Source organism: Phascolarctos cinereus, unplaced genomic scaffold (assembly GCF_003287225.1).
Source record: "Phascolarctos cinereus isolate Bilbo 61053 unplaced genomic scaffold, phaCin_HiC Scaffold_726;HRSCAF=1367, whole genome shotgun sequence".
NCBI lineage: Eukaryota > Metazoa > Chordata > Mammalia > Diprotodontia > Phascolarctidae > Phascolarctos > Phascolarctos cinereus.
Genome location: NW_027556098.1, coordinates 143,133,423 through 143,153,387, shown reverse-complemented (window position 1 = coordinate 143,153,387; position 19,965 = coordinate 143,133,423). Strand labels below are relative to the sequence as shown.

The following is a 19,965-nucleotide window of genomic DNA, read 5'->3' as shown; positions in this document are numbered from 1 at the left end:
TGCAATCTAGTGATCCTACACACTCTGCTACCCCTTGAACAAGAGACTCCATCTCCCCAATCTAGATATTTCCCTGGCGTCCCCCAAGCCTGGAATTCTCTCCCTCCTCATCAATACCTCCCAACTTCCCTGAGTAACATTTCACCTTCTGGGAGAAGTCTTTCCCAGTCATCCTTAATCTTAGTGGCCTTCCCTCAGAGAGTACCTCCAATTTATCCTGTGTTTCCTTTGTAGTTATTTGCATGTTGACTCCTCCCTTAGAAGATGCTCCTTGAGAGCAAGCTTTCTTGCCTTTTACTGTATCCCCAGCACCTTAGTATCTGGCACAGAGAACTGATCCTTATTCAACAGCAATTTGTAACCTGGGGTCAAGTTTTAAGAAATAGTAATGGCAACAGCTGGAACTGCTCATCAAGAGAAAGACCTCCTACTTTTTTTTTTTGCCTTAATTTGGGGATTCAAAACACAAAGAAGGCCAAGAAGTATTCATCCTGCCAGCCAGGACAAGAATTCAGTCCATATGATTTCTTACTTATGCTAAAATTTGAACTCAGATCTTCCTGATTCCAAGGCCAGAGATCTATCTACTGTGCCACCTAGATGCCCCCTAAAATCAGATTCTTAAGCCAATGTGCAGCAGAATACCTTTTTTTTTAAGGAGCATAATTTTTGCTTCACAGGATCCATGTCACTTTCTGAAAGATGAAAACCCTGATGTGTTTCAGAGTCACGCTATCCTCCTGTTAGTTATTTATACACTATCCTCCCTGTTAATTCTCTTCCAAGAGAATTCTGCCAAAGGTATGTAAAAAATCTGTTCCAAAAGAATGCTCTAACAAAGCACTGACCGTAGAGAATACTTTAGGGGTGGCTTTGTACATATCCCAGTTACTCCTCTTCTTTCTTCCTCCTCATTACCTCCTCTCCATACCACCCAAGCAAAATTTATTAGGGAATATGCACCAAAAGAGTCCAAGCACTTCTGAGGAGACTGTGGGAACCCATAGGTCCTTCCCTTCATCATGTGGGGAATGAAAGAGAACTCTGAAGCTATATGCACTCGAAAAATCTGGAAAAGGAGGATGTTGAGGATGCGGGGAGAAGAATACTTCAGGAACAAAGGGTTTCCAAGTATGGAAGGGAACAAAAGGGAGGTAGCAGTAATAAAGGCAGCAACTGATAGGCACTTGTCAAGGGTTCATAAACCAAGCCAGGGGCCTTGTTAGTCTCAATTATGGGGCGGGGGTATTTTAAGTACTGTCATTGGACTAAGAGTCAAGAGAGAATGCAGCTGGGGTACAGAGAAGCCAGAGAGAATAAAGAGATTAGAGGGAAATAGTTAAATGGAAAGATGCCTGCACTGTTCGATGAGGTTCTCAACATCACTCATTCTACTGGGATTTCACCTCTTAATGTTGTGAAGTTTGGGGAGAAATTGTGACTATGAATCTCTGGAGAACTGGGGGTGGAGGGAAGATATGAACAGCATCATTGGAAAGTGGACTAGAACTATTCTGTTGCTCTCTCCTGTTCCATGAATTTCAATAACACCTGCTCCATACTCTATGTCTTTCTAGCCTGGAATATTTCAGGAGAATGAAATACCCATAGGCAGATGTCAAGAAATCAGTCAAATTCAACAACTTTCACAGTGACTTGTGGGTTATTACTGGGCCTTCAAAACTGAACCTGGTTGGGGCAGCTAGGTGGCACAGGTGATAAAGCACTGGCCCTGGAGTCAGAAGGACCTGAGTTCAAATCCTGCCTCAGACCAAACACTTGATACTTACTAGCTGTGTGACCCTTGGCAAGTCACTTAACCCCAAATGCCTAATTTAAAAAAAAAAAAAGTAAAGCTAAAACAAAATTGAACCTGGTCCAATGTCAGCCCACAATCTATAGTAATGACGCAAAAGTGAGAAAGATAAAGTCAAACTGCCGGGGAACAGCAATCACATATTTTACCTAGGAAGTACTTAAGTAAACTCTAACCCGCCTTATATATCTTAAGCACATAAATGTACCATACTTTGTGTGATATAGAAAGAAGCATACTTGCCCTTCTCAAACTGACAACTAATTGCCTTCTGTTCTCTAGTGCCAATCTTTCTAAAAAGCCATGTTGTGTCCTGTGATCCTCCCCTTAAAAAACAAACAAACAAAACAAACAAAAGAAAACCCTTGAGATTTTAAGGGTTATTTCCAAGTGAGGCTTGCTTTAAACCCAGACTTACCTAACCTAATATGAAGGTAGTTCTGATAATTAACTACAGTTAACTAAAAACATCCAAGCTGTTTCCATAACTCACTTGTGGCAAGAGAGTCAAATACATAGGGCATTCATGATCATGGAAGCGAGGGAGTTCTAAATTCCCTGCACCGTGCTACCTGGCTCTAAGACCAAGAGTCTCAGCTATTCATCACTACCTGTTTGCAAAAGAAAAGTAATGTTATAGTTTTATCTTTTTTTGTGGGTTGAACAGTTGCCATTGTTCGTGGTTAACATGAAAAGTGGTTATTCATAAAAATATGTAATGCTGTAATTTTATTTGCAAAGGGTTTTTAATCCAAGAAACTTTCTAAACTTTACCTTTTTTTGTTATGTGTTTCATCGTCTCTCGTTCTAATGAAAAAACTGAGTCATGCATAAAATGATAGGATCACATATTAAAAGCTGGAAGGCACTTTGGCAATCATTTCATCAAAAGCACTGATTTTAAAGATGAAGAGAACTAAAGTAATTTGCCCAATGTCATCCAAATGATAAATACTGGAGTTGAGATTTGAACCAATGTCCTCTAACTTCACATTCATTGTTCTTTTACACAATACTTCTAACCAGTAATCTGACCAAAATACTGAGTTACAACTATAGATGAAATTAAAATCTCGAGGTCCTATTACATAAATATTCTCAAAAAAACAAAGACTCAGAAGACATGTTTTCTAATCCCTGTTCTGCCACTAATTGGCTACGTGTGACTTCTGACAAGTCATATGAACCACTCTGTGTTTCAATTTACTCATCTATAAAAATGATACAGGTAGACTAAATACCCTTAGGGAATCTTCCAGCTGTAACAGCCTCTGAGATTAATAGCCTCTAGACATATTACTGCTGCCCTGAGGCTTACTCCCTGACATTTTAGAGTAAACAAAAGAACACTGAAAAAGGAAGAAAGGAATAAGTATTTATTAAGCCCCCAATATGCACCAGGCACTGTGCTAAGCACTTTACATATATTATCTCATTTGATCCCCACAACAACTGTTCAAGGTAGATGCTATTATTCCCATTTTACAGATGAGAAAACTGAGGTAGACAGCTTAAGTGACTTTCCCAGGATCACACAGCTAATGTCTGAAGTCACATCTGAACTCAGGTCTTCCTCACTATAAGCCCAAGTTCAAAGAAATCCTGGAAAATGCGGAGAAGCACATAGGCTATTTGGAAGTCTGCAAATAGGGACTTTTATATGTGCTTCCTTAAGCAATTGTGTAAAAGAAAGTAAGTACTTGAATTTTAAGCAAAAAGGACAAAAATGGCACCAAAAAAAATTATGTGGGAGTCTCACAGAGAGTAATTTTTGCTTTGTCAATTGCCAACTACCACGTATACAATGGAATTCTTTAATAATGTTGGTATTAGGGGATATATGTAACTCTATTTCATAAGCTAAATATGTCATATGTCAAAAATTTCCCCCAGGTGGGTGTTTTTCTCTTATTTTTTAAAGCACTTTGCCTGAATCTCTCCTTTACTCCCATAACTCCTTACCTTGTAGCATGTTTGTAGTAGCTTCCCAGTAGAATCTAAGTTCCTTGGTGGTAGGGGCCCTGACCTTTTGTGTCCTTGTATCCCTAAAACTGTTATAATTTCTTTCGATAGCTATGTCCACTGATATTAGGACCTAAACAGATACTACTCTTTATTTTGTAGCATTCAAAGTCATATGTTATAAGCAATGAGTATTATATAAGCTACCACTGTCTCTGGGGACAGCAGGAACCCTCAATCCACAGTGTGAAGGCATCAGAAGGAGAAGGGGCAGCATGGTCTAGTGGGAAGGTGCTGGATTTGGAGTCAGATGCCCCAGGATTGTATCCTGACCCTGTCACTCTCCAGCTGTGTGACGTTGGGGCAAGTCATTCAAATTCTCTGGAAATGGAGGTATCAAATAGGTAGTTGTTTTTCCCCCACTAGGGTTAACAGTTCAGTGTAAAAGTAGGGAGAGGAGGAAAAAAGAAGATAAAAGAGTTTTAGAGCTAGATGCAACCTTCAAAGACCAGTGGCTACAATTCCCTCATTTTAAAGATAAAGGAATTGAGGCTCAACCCAGAGAAGTCCAATATAGTTCAATTCATTTTGATAGACACTGACTGAATGAGTCTAATGGACAGACTCTGGGGGTACAAAGAAAACCACCACTAGTGAGCTTATATACTTCACTGGATTTTCTCAAGGTCACGTGGCTTGTTAATGTCAGAACTGGGTCTGGAATCCACATCTAGCTGACTCTATGACCACCATTTTTTTAAATATACATACCATACTGCTAACATTTTGAGAAGAGTTTTGGGGCGGATGTGGGGGAGGGAGTGCAGAGGGATAGAGAATAATTTTTTAAAATACATCATATACACACATACCTATAAATATACGCATACACACACACACACACACACACACACACACCCCTATCATGCCTTCCTTCAATCAAGAAAGAGGAGCAACATTCAGAAACAAACTTAATAGTAGCAACAAGAGTACCAACAAAAATAGTCTATGCAAAAATAGTTCTTATATACCAGAAAAGGAAACCAATCTGATCTGTTTTGTTTCCTTTAGTGCCAAAGAAATAGTTTCTTTCCTGATACATGAAATCAGAATGTGTTAGCCTTTTCCTACTAATCTAAATGACCGAATTCAATCATTATATGCCTTCCTAAAGAAAAGCTAGTCAGAAAACATTAATCTAACAGGAACAACTTTTGAAAAATCACACAAAGTCTTTACTGCAATGGAAAACAAGTTTCCTACATCTTCCTTGTATTCCTTCCACTGCCAGCTAAGACACCATTTCTCATAACTTAAAAGGGCCTGTTATCTAAAGTGTCTATGAGATTCCATCTGATTTGAGTCCTAACATGAAGGAACAAGGAGGGAAAAAAATGAAATATTAAACTTAAAAAATACCCCAGGAAGCATTTCATTTTTCAAAAGTGCCTGTGTACATGTGCATGGGCTCAGATACACACAGGCATACAGCATTAAAACTAGTACCCGATCACATGGAACCACATTCCCCCTTTCTCCTTTCTTATCACCACAGGGAATAGTCATTGTAGGTGACACTGAAAGTAAGGTGGAAAACGGTTCAATTCTCACATATTTAATTGGAACTATAATGATGGGAAGTCCCAAATCATTTGGTCAGAAAAATAGGGATGCTCATCATGAAGTCATTCTATGTAAGAAGTTAACCAACTACTTTTTCAAGCTTACCATAATTACCAGTGAAAACTTTAGTACAAAACACTAAATTTCCAGATACAAAATTTTTCTCCTTAAGAGGGTCCCAGTTCTAAGAAGGCCCAATGATAATCTTGGAAGTACAGGAGCTATGGAAAGCAGCCCTCCAGCATATAGAACTGCTCTTATTAAGAACAGCCCATCTCTTTAACAATTCATGTCAGGATCTAGTATGCTATCTTTGGAGAAGGCAGCTACTTCCTTCTCTAAGGGTAGCAGCTTAATTGTACATTTTAAAATCAGCAGCATTATGCTTCTGCTTTTAATGGCTCAGTCTAAAATATTCAGAAAAGTGAGAGTGCTTAAAAAAGCAGTCAAAGAAACATCAATCTTATTGGAATTCCTCTTTAAAAAAAAAATAGAAATGATGGCCAACCCATGGTGGTTACAGCAGATTTTTCTTAGGGAAGTTAATATCAAAGTAATAAATCCTTAACAAAAGTCTGTTTAATTCAATTTACTTGATAAAAATAATAGCCAGCATGGTGGGGTGGAGTACTCTGAATGCAAGAAGACATATGTTCAAGTCTTAACTCCGAGAATTACTACATGTATGAGACTGACAAAATCATTTAACCTCCCAAAGCTGGGGCAACTTTCTAAGATTATCGAGTGCAGAGGTGTCATATTGAATTAACAGAGGGAGTTTCCTCATCTGGGAGATTCTACCTGCAGTGAAATTACAAATCTAGTGCTTATCTATGAAAATAAGTTCCCCTAAAGTTCATGAAGTGATATAATATTCACATAAACTAACCCACCATAACTGTATCTTAATTAAGTAATGAAGACGTTGGCAAAAGGTATGTATTTATTCTTTGTAAAATGAAGTATTTAAATGTTCTAGCAAAACTTGGATTTAAAAGAGATCCTACAATAAATGTTTTTCTATGTGAGAAATCTTTCTATAACGCATCCTCAGATGTATTTTTCTGATACATCTGCTGGATCTTAATATACTAGATTTTATTAAGTGAATTAAAGTTATATGACTCCCATCTAAGAGAAAGAGAAATTAAGAGTCAGATAGTTTGAATAATTTGTATTGATGTCAACATCAGGCAACAGCTGAACTGAGATTAGAATTCAGGATTTTGATTCATTATCAGCACACAGCATTTATTAAACACTCCCACGGTTACAGCTTCACACTGATTCACAAGTCTATTTTAAAACCATTAAGTTGTATTGTGATATTGTGAGATATTAAGATCATCTAAAACTGGTATTAGTTATCCCTAGCAATGACTAGTGCAATGTCTTACTGCCTACGAAGATACTGGAATCTGTCTTCTCTGGAGGCCCATGGAAGCAGAAAAGATTCTAGTCTAACAGGAAAAGCCATGATGAATGCACAGGGATTCCATATTTCACCACCCAATCAGAAATTACATTATGTTTACAGAGTTCATATATGGAATGTTTTAATCTCCTTTGAACCAGCAGTTTAAAGACCTTTCCACTACAGGGAAAACCTTTTTAAATGCATCCAACCATGGGAATCATACCTAACAAGGACGAACGTAGCATTTTGAGGGCTGGTGGAGGAAGAGACAACCATAAAGCAATTGAAAGGATAAAGTATACTTGTTAAGCAACGTCTTCCACATCACTGGTTATAGCTGCATCACAAAAATGATGTCAGACTCTACAATAAACATATTGCTGTTGCTTGTCCTTCATTTTCGAAGAGGACCAATGGTATCACAGGGTGATGTCTCAACTCGCACATGAATTGGATTTAAGTGAGACACACAAACTGTTGCACAAAGTCATCAGGCTCACTCTCTCTTCCAGAGTCATCAAAGTACAGTGACAGACAAAAGTCAAGATGGCCCAGGATGCAGTGGATGACTTGGGCATCTTCGATGCCTGACTAAGCTCTAGAAGCTCCACAGTATGCTTTAGCCGCCTCCATGGCTGTTGGAACAAACTGTTCTCATCTGCCCATTCTGCCCAGGGAAGTCTTCACATGCTTGGGGCGGACATCTCCCAGCCTCACTGATGGGTTTCAGGCCTGTCAGTTACTGTAATAGCCCTTCTATAAGACTCAGGGATTGTACTACGAGATCTATAAGATCTCTTTCAGCTCTAAACATTTTATCCTAAAGGCAATGGAAAACACTGGTCAGATCTGTGTTTAAGGAAAATTACTTTGGCAGTAATGTACAGGATAGACTGGAGTAGAAAAATACCTGAGGCAGGGAGGGTAATTAGGTTCTCTAATATTACCTATGAAAACACAATAAACAAAACAGGGTGGATATGAATTTCTCTTTATTTCTTTTGGGCAGCTAGGTGGCACAGCGGATGAAGCACTGGGATTGGAATCGGGAAGACTCATCTTCATGAGTTCAAATCTAGCCTCATATACTTACTTAGCTGTGTAATCCTAGGCAAGTCACTTACCCCTGTTTACCTCAGTTTCCTCATCTGTAAAATGAGCTAGAGAAAGAAATGGCAAACCACTCCAGTATCTTTGTGAAGAAAACCCCAAATGAGATCATGAAGAGTCAGACGCCAACTGAACAACAATTTTATTTCTTTGCCTCCTCTTATGATTTACATATAAAGTAGGTATCATTCTGACATGTAAAAATATATGCACAAATATGTGCACAGACATACAACTACCCCATGAGATCACAAATTGCCCTAACCAAAAATTGACTAGGTTGGGAGGAAAGCTTTTTACACAATAATTTCTAGTTTACCTGTTTTACCCTAAAATGACTTAGGATAATAGGATTTGGAACTGAAAGTTGTGGATCTTGAAGCCCATTTGGCTAGGTTATTTACTGCAGTTTACAAAGTAATAAGCAGTAGATCCAGGATAAGAACTCAGGGCCTTCCAACTCCAAATTCAGTGTTTTAGTGCTATACTAAATTCAGTCTCATTTGACTTTAATTCAGCCCATCTAAGCATCTGTCTTGACCTTAAACATTTGATAGTGTTGACCACCCTCTCCTGAATATTATCTCTTCTCAAGATTTTTGTGATACTGTCCTTTTCCTTCTCAATCTCCTCTGCCAGACCTTCATAATATGTTGCTTAACCACGGGCACACCTTCAAGGCTCCAAGCTGCGCCCTTTTTTCTCAACTATCATCTCTCAAAGTGAGTTCATCATCTCCTGTGGGTTTAGCTTTCAAAAGATAACCATGTCAATGATTTTCAGGACTATGTTTTTAGCCTCAATTTCTATGTTAGATTCTAATTTCACATCATAAATTGTCTATTGGACATTTCAAACTGGTGTCCCATAGACATTTCCTATAGACATCTCAAACTTAACATGTTCAAAGCACGACTCATGTATTGTTATTCAGTCGTTTTACAGTCACATGTGACTCTCCATGACCCCATTTGGGGTTTTCTTGGCAGAGATACTGGAATGGTTTGCCATTTTCTTCTCCAGCTCATTTTACCAATGAGGACAATGAGGCAAACAGGGTTAAGTGACTTATAACTACTAAGTATCTGAGGCCAGATTTGAACTCGGGAAGGTCTTCCTCACTCCAGGTCCACTGCACTACCTAGCTGCCTCATATTTTCCCTCAAACCAACTCCTCTGAATTTCTCTATTTCTTTAAAGGTCATGACCATCTACCCAAGTCTCTTACGTTCATAATATCTGCATTATCCTTCATTCCTCACTCTCTCTCATCTGAAAAATCCAATCAGTTGCCAAATATTGTCATTTCTACCTCTATAACACCTCTCACGCTGTCCCCTTCTCAGTGCCTACATAGCCACCACAATGATTCAAGATCTCATCACCCCTCACCCCAGACAGTCAAAATGTCCTCCTACAGGCTTCCCTTCCTGAAGTTTCTCCTTACTCAAATCTATCATCTACATGGCTGCCAAAGTGATTTTATTTAAGGGCAGGTCTGACCACATCACCTTACTCAAAAAACTCCTATGGTTGGCTTCTTATTACTTCTAGGATAAAATATATCTTCTTCTATTTAGCTTGCAGTTTATAGGCAATTAATACGTACTTACTGATTGAGTGATCCAAGACTAGAATAGACTAGACTAGACAAGACATGGAGTACTATAAATCTTCAAATCAGTGTTTTCCTAACTGTTAAGAAATTAAAGAGAAAACCTGACATTTAGTCTCTGATTAATCTTTGGCATTTAGAAAACAAAATGATGCTCAGCTTTTTCTCCAAGTAAACCAAAATATGGATATCATCTTAACAAAGGTTTCTTCAGAATAGCATTAAAGAGTGATCTTTTACCTCAAATGCATAGAATCCTATCTTGATCTTCATATTCCATAATAGAAACAAAGAAATACAAGGGGTGAAAGAGACACAGAAAAGTCACATAGTTCATAAAATGATGTGGATTTTTTCCAACACTGAAATGACAAAATGGCCACTGGTTCATTTCTAATACAAGATGTAGCTTTCATTCTCAGTTACATAGTTTGTGTAATTATAAACCAGTTATACTAGACTCTGAATTGCACTAAGAATAAGACTTGAACAAAAGCAGGCACTTATTATATGTGGCTATAATGCTTGGAAGACATGATTTGACCCACTTTAGATCTAAAATCTGTAACTAATAAGCCATTTTACAATTGGGTCTTCCTGTATATTATTTAGAAACTACTTTCTTGAATTTTCATCTTTAGTTGGTCAGTATTCACCCCCCTAATCAAGAACAAAAATTCATAACATAGAGCTTTCTGTTTCTGTTTTTTTGTGACTCAGTTAGGGTTGGTTAAGTGACTTGCACAGAATCACACAGTTAGTAAGTGTTATGTGTCTGAGGCCAAATTTGAACTCAAGTCGTTCTGACCCCAGGGCCAGTGCTCCATCCACTGTGCTACCTAGCTGCCCCTGAGCTATCTGTTTAAAAAGACATTTATATTTGATTCTAACAACAGTCTGTGAATTTTTACAGATGATGAAATTTAGGCCTGAAGAGACTACAAAACACTGAGTCCTAGCAGCTTCCTGGGCAATGAAGGTTTTCTATTCCTAGTTCCACTGCAAAAATGTGGCAAAGGCCTCTAGTAAAAATCAAACCTCTCACTGCCACTGTTGCTCAATATGAAAAGTAAAAATAATCATACCTCCCACCACTTCTCTTCCTCTTCTGAATGTTCAGAGAAGTCAAGAAAATGTGCCTGGTAAAAAGAACTTTGAAATACTAGGATGAAAGGTACTGCATACACAACAAAGTATTATTAACTCTGCTTTACCAGAGCATATCTCCTTTTGAAGTTCCATCCTTAAGTTTATAAGGTATCTTAGAGGGCAGTATTCTGCTTTAAGGGATATTCAAAACATGTTTGGCTAGGCCAACCCAAGTGTGGTGAATCAAGCTTGAAGTGTGTATCTTTCCCACTGCTTTCAGTGTGCTGAATCTCCAAACTGTTTGAGATCCTTCAAACACAGAGAAAAGACCTAAAAATCCAACTAAGTCTTTCTCTTGTTTGGAGGTTTAAGGAAGTGGAAACATTTAGGAAACAAATGGAAAGAGAAGTACTTAACTATCTCATCTGTAGATTTTAAATTAATTTGAAAATCAAACCAGGCGTCTATGAGCTGATTATTTGACTAGTTCTTTTTAGTCATCAGATGTTAAATCTACTCTGTTAACCAAATGCATAGTTAGAATTAAATAAATTATACATTTTTGACATTTAACTTAATGTTATCTTTAAAAAATATTAAGTGTTATATTATTCAGGATTTCTTATAAAAAGCCTATCTTCTCCTGTGATCACAAATAAGAGCAAAACCTTGGCCCATTCTAAGGAACAGCACATATCTTGTAAGCCCTTATCTACTTCTACCAGGAAAATTAATTCAAACTCGGGGTATATTCTATCCTGGGACCAGCACTACAGTGTTATGTGGACACATCTACCTAACATGGCTATCTCTTGGTCTGATCCCCATCTGTTTTCTCATATTTATCTTGAGCCCTGAATCCCTACCTATGCTTGTATACCTGAACTCTGCTCCTACTTGTGCTTTCCTATTCAGTTTGGTCCAATACATATTGATTCTTAGTTCAAATTATTTGCTTGTGCTTTCCCTCTCAGAATGGACCATTGGATGCTGACCCTCTTCATCCCAACTGCTACTCCCATCTGTAGAAACCGACCATCCATCTCTCTGTATGTCCCATGACCGGCTGCAAACACTAAACTCCAACCGCAGGCAAACTTTACCTATTCAGGCACTAAAGCTTCTCAATGACTACCAATCTGTTCACATATCATGACTGCCACTTTGCCCTTCGCACTAACAGGAACCACATGTTCCTTCTATACAAACTGGCCTCCCTGCAACAATCTATGCATTGGTCTAGTCATTCTTCAGTCCCTCCTTGACTCATAGTCATCTCAGCCCCTCCTGCCCTGATACTGGGAAGCAGGGGGCAAGGAGGAAGAAGGAGAGAAAAGGTGAGAAAGAGGTGAGCAAGGTGTAGTGGAGTAAGAGGGGTGGAAAGAGAAGGAACTCTACCCTCCTATCTGAATTCTTTTCACTTTAAAGGTAATACTTAATGAGAAGATACCACTTCTAAGTACGAATGCCTCACAATGTGCATTTCATATGCATGCACCCATAATGCATCAAACTTCAAAAAACATTGTCTATAGTGTCTACAAAGTGTGACCATATTTAAGGTGATATGGGCTGGTGAGGTCTCTGCATTTCCAATAATAATCTCCCAAGGATGGAGTTCAAGGTGAAACTGCCTTTTCCTATCACAGTGCTGAGAGATTTGGGTACACTACCATTGAGCCACTAAATGTCAAAAAAGTCCAAGTGAGAGAAGCTTAAAAACACTTGGAATTTAAGATTCCTAAGAGGAAGAAAGTGAGCAATTCTGACATGTCAAAAATGTTGATAATTTTACAAAGGAGACTGAACTGATGTTGATCAGGTGAGATGTCTCTCAGTGCAGCTCTGAAACCAAATTCATTACATGTGCAATCTCTGACATATGTGATTATCTAATTGTAGGCCAGTGATCTTCAGTCTATAAAATGAGACAAGTATGGCATTTTCATTATGTGAAAGAGAATGCTACAGAAATGCACAAAGAAAATAATGCTGCCCAAATTGTGAAAGATGGGAATTTTTTCAAATTTTTCTTTCCCCTCTTGGTCAAAACGAAGAGTCGCAAAAATCCAAGCTCATATTAACATAAAGGTGGACATCCCCATTATGGGACACTTACTATTCAGTTCCACTTAAAAGTATTTTTATGAATAATGATTTTCAATTTCTTTAAATCTAAAACATTTTCATAGAACCCACAGAAAATTTCCCATATAAATCCAAAAAGTGTGATTTGTCTGTCTGGAGAGGCAAAAGAAAACTGGGGGGGCCGTGGTAGTTGCTAAGAAACATACCAGCATTCTGATGTAAAAATAGTGTAACAAATGCCATTTAATACATATTCCTACAGAGATGCTGGGGAGACTTAGAACCTATACCCTCAAATGCCAGTAACGAAAATAGCTCAAATTGCTGCCCAAAAGGGGGGGGAGCGCAAATAGCCTTGAAATATGATGTTTCATATAATGAGTATTTTCTCTCCTTCATGTTGAAAGTGCTGACTTTCACAAAGTCTTACTGCCATTTACGCCTGTTTTTTTCCTGTAAGACATCCTGGGACACATCTCTAGTTCAAGATACCCTGGCCAGTTCAATATATGCATTTTTAAGAGCACAAGTATTTCCAACTATTCTAATGGCTTCTGAAATCACCAAGAGTTACTGAAGCAAGAAACTGCAGTAATTAAAAGGAAGTAAATTTGAGTTTTACCAAATCATTAAAAAGGAAACGAGATAGTGAAAGAATTACAAGGACAAAATTAAGAAAATAAGAGGGGAAAAAAAAGAAACAAGTCAGAGTTGAGAAGAGCAGGAAACATAAGTAGACTGTGAAGAAAAAAATAATCCAAGGATACCTGTTCCTTTGAGACACTGTCAAGCAGTAACAAATCAAGCTTAGGGAGAGCTGATGAATGCCTTCTGTACATAGAGATTCCAAACTCATATCCTTTCTGAGTCTCAGGTAAAAACACTTCTAGGTGCTGCTCCACAGGATAATGAACCATCTCTAATAAAGAGTCCCAGGTGGAGCTCAAAACCAAGGTGGGAGGGGGATTGTGTAGGCAGGGGCCTATACAGCTCCAGCTGGCAATATGCCCAACCTAAAATTGGTATTAGTCATCAATCCTTCACTTTTAATACTGCCAGACATAACGAGATTTGAAAAAATGAGAAAGGAAATACACGGATACCTGCTAGTATGAATGTCATTGTCAAAAGAGTGATATAACCGCAAACATTAGGGGAAAAAATCAGCAAATCCATTAATTAGGGTCCCATTTAAGCTTCCATTTTCAAGGATAATCACTTTTTGTATAAAGAGGTTCCTGCTCTCGTGAAAGCATTAGTCTATGAGTACATGCGACTTTGAATTTCACAGGTGAAATTGCACAAATGAAGACAGCATAAGAGAGAATCAGCTAAAAACAGTCTAACATTAAAAAGGTGGGGTGGGGTTCCCTAAGGTTTTTATTTGATTGAAAACTAAGTTTCAGAGTCTGAACCAACATTATGACATGCCTTCTAACACACCAAATGCAATCTTAGGCTTTAATAATATATAGTTACGTGTATTATAGTCCTATTGTATTATATACTTTTGAAATACAAACTATAGTTTAATTTTATTTGGTTCTGAATACCACATTTTAAGAGAGCCATTGAAAAACTGAATCATAGGCAAGGGAAGGTAATCATGATAGTGAAGGTACTAGAAGCCCTCTCATTTGAAATGTCTGGAGGAATTGAAAGTGTCTAGCCTGAAAAAGATACTCTAACGCCAGGGTTCTTAACCTGTTGCCATGGATGTGTTTTTAAAATATTTCGCTAACTGTATTTGAAAATAATTTGTTTCCTTTGTAACCCTATGTATTCTATTTTACGCATTTAAAAACATTGTTCTAAGAAAGGCTTGACCAGACTGCCAAACGGATCCACTATACACACACAAAATGGTTAAGACTCTTGCTATATAGGAAGTCTTTAAGAGCTATCTTCAAATGTTTGAAAGACTGTTATAAAGAGCTATGATAATGACATGGCCACTCAAGACAAAAACCTAGAATTCGACAATTACTCCAAAATATCTAGAATCAAGGCTTCAAAGAAAAATGCATCAGAGCACAAAATAAACTACAATTCCTGAAAGAGATACAGCAAAAATTGTTTCTTTCAAAATTTACATCAAATGAGGGCATTAAAAGTCAATGGGGAAAAAAATGAGAGCTATGCAAGAAAGAATCTGAAAAAGAATTAACACTTGTAATAAGAAGTACAAAATCATACCCAAGGAAAAAACTCAATGAAAATTAGATTGGGCCAAATCTAAGTTAATTATTCCATAAGATAATAAGAAATATTAACAAGAAAAAAATTAAGTTAACAAAGACTGGAAAATTTGAAAAAAATCTAAGGTCTCTTATAACAAAGACAACTGACCTGGAAAACAGATTAAAGAGAGATAATTTAAGAATCACTGGACTGCCCAAAACCCATGACTCAAAAAAAGAGCTAAAATATCATATTTCAAAAAGTCATAAAAGAAAACTGCCCCGATATCTTAGAACCAGAAGACAAATTGGAAGTATAAAGTACCGGCTAGTCACTACTGAAACTCTCAAATGAAAACTCCCAGGAACATCACAGCCAAAATCCACAGCATCCAAGTCAAAGAAAAAATACTGCATATAGCCATAAAGAAGGAATTCCAATACAAAGGAGGCACAACGAGGATCACACATGACTCAGAAGCCAGTGCAAATAAAAGATCAACAGCAACAACAAAGGAGCAGAAAACTTGGAATTTCAGAAGGCCAAATATACAGGTTTGCAACCAAGAATAACAGACCTAGCAAAATGGAGTATAATCGGGGCAAAAACAAAGTGAAAGACGTCCAAGACTCCCTGATCAAATGAGCAGAGCTGCACAGAAACTTTTAAACACAAACACAGGAGTAAAGAGAAACATAAAAAGGAAAACCTATCTGAGCAATTATAAGGGACTATCACACATAATCACAAGGATAAAGCATTTACATTCTAATACGAGAAGATGATGCTTGTGTCCCTTTAGAACCCTATTTTCATCAGGGAGATGTCTGTCTATTAAAACAGACCTCTATTTTCTTGTATTTTGATTATCTTAAAAGAAGAACAGAATGGGAGGTGGAAAGGAATACATTAGGTGAGAAAAGAAGAGATGAAGGGTGAGAGAAATTATCTCCCATGAGCCGGGTGCTCAAGTAGAAGATTACACAAAGGAAGAACTGGTCAAAGGAGGAAAATACACACACACACACACACACACACACACACACACACACACACACACACACTGAAGGGCTGAATACAGAAATGCTTTTCACTCAAGAGAGAAAAAGATCAAATCTGGTCTCTAACACCTGATACGTTTACTAGCTGTGTGACCTTGGGCAAGTCACTTAACCCCAATTGGAGAGTGAGCGAGAGAGAGCGTGCACTCTCGTGAGGTAGAGAGAGAAAGAGAGAGGGAGACAGACAGACAGAGACACAGAGAGAGAGAGAAGCAAGAGGGAAAGTGGTAGAAAGAGAAGTCAGAAAAGAGGTCAATTAAGGGAGAGCTAGATTCAAAAAAACCTCTGAAAAAAAGAGGGTGGGGGGCAACTAGGTGGCACAGTGGATAGAGAATGGGTCCTGAAGTCAGGAGGACCTGGGTTCAAATCTGGCCTCAGACCAAACACTTGACACTTACTAGCTGTGTGACCCTGGGCAAGTCACTTGACCCCAATTACCTAAAAATAAAAATTTAAAAAATAAAATTTTTAATTAAAAAAATAAAAAGAAAGAGGGTGGATCTTGAAGGTGGTTTGAATGAAAAGATAAGAACTTGTGTTTGGATGGTGGGTGAAGGAAAGAGAAGAAGGGCAAGGGAACAGAAACAATACATAAAACCTAGAGCACAGATACTCAGCACACTCTCCCACTATGCTCTTCTTTATAAAATGGGGGAAGAAACAAATAGAGGTAAAAATATTAAGACAATAGAGAGAATCACAACATAAACAATAATTACTGTAAATATCAATGGACCAACTCATCAATAGAATGGAAGAGGAACACAGAATGGAATTGAAATCAGAATCCAAAAATATGTTGTTTATAAGAAACAATTTAAAGACCTGATTAGAATTTTAGAAAAGTTAGCATAGATTTCTAGAGATTGTTGAATGAAAACTGAAAAGAGAATATATCTATTTCCCAGTTCATGGTATCTTTACAAAAACTGATCATGTATTAGGGTACTATAAAAACCTCACACCTAAACACAGAAAAGCAGAAATATTAAACACATCTTTTACAGACCACCTGATAAAAATTATACCCAATAAAGGACCACTGAAGAAGCAAACAACTAAAAATTAATGGAAAACTAAATAACTTAACCCTAAAGAAGGGTAATCAAAGAACAAATCACAGAAACAATTAATAATTTTAAATGATACAACATACTAAAATTTTGGGCTTCAACCCAAAGCAGTACTTAGGAGGAAATTTATATTTCCAAGCACTTTCAACAATAAAGGAGAGAAAGAACAGTTTAATGAATTGGACATGCAACTAAAAAACAAATAAACAAACCTAAAAAAAAATCAACAAATTAAAAGCCCTAATTAAACACTGAAATAAAAATTCTGAAACTCAAAGAAGATAGTAACACAACTCCAAGGTTTAAAAAATTGAATAAAAAACTAAAGAGCTGGATTTTTTAAAAAAAAGAAATCATTAGCTAATCTGATATAAAACAGGAAAATTATCAAAATCAGAAATGAAAAAGGTGAGAACTAATGAAGAAATAGAAATTATTATAAAGTATTTCGTATTCATTGGCAATAAAACTGTCAAGCTAAATGAAATGGATGAATATTTAAAAAATTTTTAAATGTCCAAATTTTACAGAATAAGAAATAGGGCACTTAGCGAACCCAATCTCTGAAAAAGAGTTTGAACAATAATCTCCTAAAGAAAAAATGTCAGGACCAGATGGATTTAAGTGAATCTATCAACTATTTTTTTTAAATTAATTCAGGGGCAACTAGGGGGCACAGTGGATAGAGTACCAGGCCTGAAGTCAGGAGGACCTGCGTTCAAATACAGCCTCAGACCAAAAACCTGACACTTACTAGCTGTGAGACCCTGGGAAAGTCACTTAACCCCACTGCCTAGCCCCCCCCCCCCAAAAAAAAGACAGGTTTTGACACAGTACAGATTGAGACTTCTTTTTAAAAAAAATATGGACAATAAGGAACTTTGTTTTTCACAGGGGTTTTGTTAGTTGGCAGGTTTTTGGTGATTTTTTAAATTAAAGCCATCTACAGTCATATGAAAAAATGCTCTAAATCACTACTGATTAGAGAAATGCAAATCAAAACAACTCTGAGGTACCACATCACACCTATCAGATTGGCCAACATTACAAAACAGGAAAATGATAAATGCTGGAGAAGATTTGGGAAAAATTGGAACACTAATGCACTGTTGGTGGAGTTGCAAAATGATCCAACCATTTTGGAGAGCAATTTGGATCTATGCCCAAAGGGCTATAAAAATGTCCATACCCTTTAACCCAGCAATAGCGCTTCTAGGGCTATGTCCCAGAAAGATCATACAAATGGGAAAAGGACCTACATGTACAAAAATCTTTATAGCAGCTCTTTTTGTGGCGGCAAAGAATTGGAAATTGAGAGGATACCCATCAATTGGGGCATGGCTGAACAAGTTGTGATATACAAATGTAATGGAATACTATTGTGCTATAAGAAATGATGAACAGGCTAACTTCAGAAAAACCTGGAAAGACTTGTATGTTCTGATGCTGAGTGAAGTGAGCAGAACCAGGAGAACGTTGTACACAACAACAGCCACATTGTGCGATGACTAATATTGATAGGCTTAACCCTTTACAGCAACACAAGGATCTAAGACATCTCCAAAGGCCTTATGATAGAAAAACGCTATCCACATCAAAAGAAAGAACTATGGAGTTTGAATGCAGTTTTCTTCTGTTGTGTTTTGTTTCCTCTTTCTGGTGGTTCCTCCTATTGTTTCTAATTCTTACCTACAATATCACTAATGCGAAAATATGTTTAATAAGAATACATATATATAGCCTATATCAGACTGCACGCCGACTTGGGGAGAGAGGTGAGGAGGGAGAGGGAGAAAAATTAAAACTCAAAAGCTTATGGAAGTGATTGTTGATAATTCAAAATAAATTAATTAAAACTTTAAAAATAAAATAAAACAAAAATAAAAATGTAATTAAACATTAAACATAAATAAAATTTAAAATGTAATTAAAAAATAAAATATACAAAGGATTCAAAATTTATAAAACTAGAAGTCATTCCCCAATAGCTATATGGCCAAGAGAAATGCAAATTAAAGCAATTTTGAAGTTCTACTTCATACCCCCTTTTTTTTTTCCTGAGACAATTGGGGTTAAGTGATTTGCCCAGAGTCACACAGCTAGTGAGTGTTATATGTCTGAGGCCAGATTTGAACTCTGGTCCTCCTGACTCCAGGGCCAGTGCTCTATCCACTGTGCAATCTAGCTGTTCCACTTTATACTCTTTTAAATTGGCAAAGATGACAAAAGAGAAAAAGAATAGGTGTTGGAGGACTAGCGACACTGTTAATGGAGCTGTGAATTGGTCCAGACATTTTGGAAAGCCTGTTCCAAATTATTAAACTGTTTATAACCTTTGATCCAGCTCTACCATTTTTAGGCTTATATTCCAAAGAGATCAGAGAAATAGGAAAATGACTTTTAGGTACAAAAATATCACAGCTCATTTTGTAGTGGCCAAAAATTGGAAATTAAGGGGCTGTCCTCCTATTAGGAAATGTTTAGACAAATTATAGTATGTAAGCATAATAAAAGATCTTGCCACAAAAAATGACAAAATGAACAGTTTCAGAGGAAAATCGGAAGACCCATAGATAAACCACAGCATATTTAGGCACTGATAAAAATTTGCCACTTCTGAAGTAAGATTACTAAATCTCCTAACTTGAGTTCAGATTTCTCAAAGTTGATCTCGTCAATAACAATCCTTATTTTATGGCAAAACAGACCAAATTTGAACATGTATTTTTAAAACGAAACATTCACCAGCTTTCCTATCATAACTGCCAACCACCGTCATACTTGCTTAATCTATCTCCTAACCAATTCATCACATAATGATCACATGGCCAATTTCATGCTCTTAACTTGACATGTAAAATGGAGTCATTATGTAAGATATTCTTTACGTAGTTTACAAAAACAAGAAAAATAAATAAGAAACAAAGAAT

General features: G+C 37.2%; 1 protein-coding gene across 6 annotated transcripts in view; it reads right to left on the bottom strand.

The window, feature by feature from the left end:
• CLASP1 (cytoplasmic linker associated protein 1) overlaps positions 1–19,965 on the bottom strand; it is a 351,771-nt gene that overhangs the window by 167,794 nt on the left and 164,012 nt on the right. The gene's annotated exons all lie outside the window — the stretch shown is intronic.